This window comes from Aethalodelphis obliquidens, unplaced genomic scaffold, assembly GCF_003676395.1.
Source record: "Aethalodelphis obliquidens isolate GAN/ISIS:26980383/991018 unplaced genomic scaffold, ASM367639v1 scaffold1650, whole genome shotgun sequence".
Lineage (NCBI taxonomy): Eukaryota > Metazoa > Chordata > Mammalia > Artiodactyla > Delphinidae > Aethalodelphis > Aethalodelphis obliquidens.
The window spans coordinates 1-5,628 of NW_020839561.1; the positions used below are offsets into that span (position 1 = coordinate 1).

The 5,628-nt window shown below is 37.8% G+C and overlaps 1 long non-coding RNA gene across 1 annotated transcript; it reads right to left on the reverse strand.

Moving 5' to 3' along the window:
• Positions 1-855: 855 nt before the first annotated feature.
• Positions 856-2,815, reverse strand: LOC113617066 (uncharacterized). Its single transcript, XR_003431492.1, has 2 exons — positions 2,651-2,815; positions 856-2,370 (listed from the first exon to the last, which is right to left on the reverse strand). It is a non-coding gene; the product is annotated as an uncharacterized LOC113617066 (long non-coding RNA).
• Positions 2,816-5,628: the final 2,813 nt, after the last annotated feature.

Sequence of the window (5,628 nt, forward strand, 5' to 3'; positions counted from 1 at the left end):
TTACGAATATTTCATTGTTCTAAAGTTAAAGCCATAAAAATAGAAATAATCAAATGGCCTACTATCATACAATTAAAAGAAAAAAAAAAAGGTGTTCATGAGAGTTCCATATTAGAATACAAGTTTTCCTTAAGCACCTGTTTATGTATGCTATTCTGCTCTTTACAATAAATAATTAAATTTAAAAGACTTAATTCCTCACTTTTAAGACCTTATTAGTTTACAAATTACATATTGACCTATGCTAAATTTTATACCGACCCATGCTAATGAATTCAGTACAGAAAACAAAAAACACTGCACTCAAGCAAACTATATATATATATTACTTAAATGCATTTATATCCTGCCATGTCTCATAAAGCATTGTGGTAACTCACCGGAATACAGACAATCAAATATAATGGCAAAAGCACTTAATATAAACAGGGCCAAGGAAACATAGACAGAAGATGAAGAAAAGATGAGGGAAATGTGAACAGAAGGAAGTGTAGTTAATCGAATTGTATGTTTTGACCTTAAGATTCTCTGTGTGGGGACTTCCCTGGTGGCACAGTGGTTGGGAATCCTCCTGCCAGTGCAGGGGACATGGGTTCGGGCCCTGGTCTGGGAAGATCCCACATGCCTTGGAGCAACTAAGCCCGTGCACCACAACTACTGAGCCTGTGCTCTAGGGTCAATGAGCCACAACTACTGAAGCCCACGTGCCACAACTACTGAAACCCCAGTGCCTAGAGCCCGTGCTCCGCAACAAGAGAAGCCACAGCAATGAGGAGCCCACACACCACAATGTAGAGTAGCCCCCTCTCGCCCCAACTAGAGAAAGCCCATGTGCAGCAACAAAGACCCAACACAGCCAAAAATAAATAAATTTATTAAAAAAAAAAAAGATTCTCTGTGGATAAAACAACATGTAAATAATTGGTTACAAAGCCACATTATTTGAAGGTGCCAGACTGCACATTAACAGTCTGACACAAAGGGACAGCACAGGAAAACTATTCAAAGATAAAGATTTTTAAATCTTTGCAGTTTGAAACCTTTTAGAGCAAGTGTAATGAGCTCGACACGCATTTCAACACTCCACATGTTAATCACATATTCAAAGCATGTCTCAAAGTCATTGGAAATAGTTGCTGTCTCTGTCTCTGATATGTAAAACAGACCTGTGATGTGTAAAACTCAGGAGGTATTGATATCCACTTTTTGGCATCTGAACAGGAAACAAAGTTGTTTCGCAGTGATAATAAAGAATGAAGTAAATGCAACAGTGAAATAAAAGACAAAGTACTGAGGGAATGTATTAACAAAACGAATCCAACTAAATTCTGGTGACCTGGGGCCTACGGTTGTACACACTGCATGGAAATACCCCAGCCTAAATACTGGCATAGGAGGAAGGGTACTGCTAAGCCCATCACAGTATAATCCTTTTAAATGTCCCTTTCAAGGTTGTCTCCACTCAACACTGAGTATAGGAAATCTTCCCATCAGGCAGAAACACTGGCTGCGCAATGATTGACCAAGAAATTAACACACTAATGAATAATTGATGCTGATTTATTTCTATCTCTGACAACGGGAAACAGCACACACTCTGTGTCAATGGTATGTCCTCTTTCCCACTTTTCTAAATGGTCAATTATGTTTTTCCTTTCATTGCTTTATATCATGTGTGGCAGGCATGATGGGAAATGGCTACCAATGGTTCTGTTATTGATTTCTACCTTCATTTCACTGTGGCTAAAGAAGATACTTTGTATGATTTCAGTTTCTTAAAAAGGTATTGGTACTTGTATTGTGGCGTAACATATGGTCTTTCCTGGAGAATGTTCCATGTGTACTTGAGAAAAATGTGTATTCTGCTGTTGTTGAGTGGAGTGATCTATATATGGCTGTTAGGTTTAGTCGGTTAAATGTGTTATTCAGTCCCCCTACCTCTCTACTGATCTTCTGTCTAGATGTGTTATCCATTATTGAAAGCAAGGTATTGATCTCCAACTATTATTTTAGAACTATCTATTTCTTCCTTCAATTCTGTCAATGTCTGCTTCACTATTTGGGGGATGTTTGGTACATATATGTTTATAGTTGTTATATCTTCTTGATAGATTGCACTTGTTATCAACATATAGTGGCCTCCTTTTCCTCTTGTGATAGTTTTTGATTTAAAGTTTATTTTGTGTGATATTAACATAGCCATCCCAGATCTATCTTCCTTCCTTCCTTCCTTCCTTCCTTCCTTCCTTCCTTTTTCTTTCTCTCTCTTTCTTTTTGTTACTATTTGCATGGGATATTTTATTCTGTGCTTTAACTTTCAACCAACTTGTGTCTCTTGAAATCAAGTGAGTTTTTTGCCGACAGCATATACTTGGATTATGGATGTTTTTAAGGGCCATTCTGCCAATATTTATCTTTTTATTGGAGAGCTTAATACACTTTTTCAAAAATTACTGATGAGGAAGAACTTAATTCTGTCTGTTTCCTGGCTGTTTTCTGTATGTCTTATGCATTTTTTGCCCCTCATTTACTCCATTACTGACTTCTTCTGTGCTTAGCCGATTTTGTTGTAGTGAACTCTTGATTCCTTTTTCATTTCTTTTTGCATATAGTCTATTGATATTTTCTTTGTGGTTATCAAGAAGATTACATTTACCCTTCTAAAGTTCAACCAATATCATTTGAATTGTAACCAACTTCAATAGCACACAGAAACTCTGTTCCTCTACAGTTCCATTCCTCCTCCTTACATTATTGTTGTCACAAATTACACCTTTATACTTTGTGAGCCCAATAACATGGATTTATGATTATTTTATGCGTTTGTTTTTTCAATCATGTAAGAAACAAAAAGTAGAGTTACAAGCCAGTAGCACAATACTGGCTTTAGTATCTGCCCATGTATTTATCTTTACTGGAGATTTCTATTTCTTTATACAGCTTCGAGTTGCTGTCTAGTGTCCTTTCATTTCAACCTGAAGGTTCAATTTAGCATTTGTCATAGGGCAGTGTTAGAAAGTTGTAAAACAAACGCCCACAGCCTTTGTTCATCTGGGAATGTGTTAATTTCTCCCTAAGTTTTGAAACCAGTTTAGCCAAATATAGAATTCTTGGTGGACAGTTTTTTTCTTTCAGCACTCTAAATATGTCTGGCCTCTTGCTTCCGTGGTTTCAGATAGGAAATTAGCTATGAACCTTTTTGAGGATCCCTGCTTTGTAACAAATTTGTTTTTTCTTTCTCCTTTGGGAGTAAAGATTCTTTCTCTGTCTTTTGGCATCTGAGAGTTTGATTATACTGTTTCTTGTTGTGGGGTTCCTTGAGTTTCTCTTAGTCCTGAAATCAGGCAAAGATTTACAGCAACCAAACACATACTGAACCAGGGAAGAGGCAATTTGAAAATGGCAGGAAAGCTTTGTGGCATTTTTACTTGCCCTTGCCCCATCTACTGTTAGTGTAGTGGTGGTCTTAAAGTGGTGGGGTCTTAATGCAGTGATAGTCTTAAAGTAGCAGCAGACCATTCGTAGTATGGGACCCTCAATCCTGCTTCAGGAGGGAGCAGAAGAGACCATACTCTCGGATTATTATGTGTATCTGTTCTAACCTGTCTGGGAGCTACCTGAAGGACTGACACAAGATGCTTATCTCTGTCTTAGCTAACCTGGAACACAGGCTGGAAAAGCAGCGGTCATTGCTCAGAAAAAGTGCAAGGTGAACTAACAAAGCACAGATGGCTGGGGCAGAAGACTGTGCATTGAAATACAATAGACCACGTAAGATGCAGGAGCAAAAGTTGGGGGAGATTCTTTGGGAACTTAGAACATACAAAAAGTACACATGTGTCCAGAGAAATTAAGAAAGCCACAAGCATACTCAAGATCAGATGCATGTTCTGAAAACACCAGAGGAGTCTCTAAGCTTTTACCATGGGCTGAGCCCTGAACTCAGTGCAGGTCAGCTAAATGTTGAAGGAGTGATCCAGCAATCTGCACAATGGGGAGAGGTGTGTGGTTTTGAGTGTGCATGTGGATGTGCTTGTGTATATTTGTTTTTGTTTGTCTTAGGTGCAGGAATTCAAGGACATCTCTGTCAAAACATTAGCTAAACATGAACTAAAGGAACAGAGACTTCAGTGCCTACATACGATAAGGAGTACACTCATTGCAAAACTAGTTTGGAAAGGTCCCTAAACAAACAGACTACTACAGCCTTCAACAATCCAAAGCCCAGAAAACCCTGGGAAAGTGGGAGAATCTGATTTCCATAGACACCACATTATAATATTTGAAAGCCAAATGTTCAACCAAAAAACTCACAAGGTATACAAAGACATGGAAAAGTATGGTCCATTTAAGAAAACAAATTAATTGATGAAACCATCCCTAAGGAAGTCCAGACTTTTCTCCATTGCATATTCTTGCCTCCTTTGTCATAGATTCATTGACCATAAGTGCATGGGTTTCTTTCTGGGCTCTCTATTCTGTTCCAGTGATGGATGTTTTTGTGCCAGTACCATACTGTTTTGATTACTGGAGGTTTGTAGCACAGTCTGAAGCCAGGGAGCATGATTCCTCCAGTTGTGTTCTTCTTTCTCAAGACTGTTTTAGCTATTCAGGATCTTTTGTGTTTCCATACAAACTTTAAAATTATTTGTTCTAGGTCTGTGGAAAATGCCCTTGATATGTTGATACAGACTGCATTGAATCGTAGATTTCCTTGGGTATGATGGGCATTTTAACAATATTAATTCTTCCAATCCGTGACCATGGTATATCTTTCCAGCTGTTTGTGTCACCTTTCATTTCTTTTATGAGTGTCATATAGTTTCCTGGGTACAGGTCTTTTACCTCCTTAGGCAGGTTTATTCTTATGTATTTTATTCTTTTTTATGCGATTGTAAATGGGATTGTTTCCTTAATTTCTCTTTCTGATAGTTCACTGTGAGTGTATAGAAATACAAAATTTATATATAGAAATCTATTGTATCCTGCAAATTTACCAAGTTCATGTTTGAGCTCGAATAGTTTTTTGATGGTGTCTTTCAGATTTTCTATGTATCATGCCATCTGCAAACAGTGACAGTTTTACTTTTTCCTTTCCATTTTGGAGTCCTTTTATTGATTTATTTTTTCTTGTCTGATTGCTGTGGCTAGGACTTCCAAAACTCTGTTCAATAAAAGTGGTGAGAGTGGGCATCCTTGTCTTGTTCCTGATCGTAGGGGAAATGCTTTCAGCTTTTCACCATTGAGTATGTTAGCTATGGGCTTGTCATATATGGCCTTTATTATGTTGAGGTATGTTCCCTGTATGCCCACTTTCTGGAGAGTTTTTACCATGAATGGATATTGAAGTTTTTCAAAAGCTTTTTCTGCATCTATTGAGATGATCGTATGGTTTTTAGTGTTCAATTTGTTACTGTGATGATAAGAGACCTAAGACAGCTACAGAGGCTAAGTGTCCTTTCCTTCCCTGAATGGGTAGGTATCCTTGTTCTGCCTTCTAATTGAGTTAGTATCTGAGTGAAGAACTGCCAGGTGTCATTTAGTTCACAATACACTGCTGTGGCAATATAGAAATGAATTTGCCTAAGTCATTTGGCTTTTCTCAATTATAGTAAATGAATATACTGA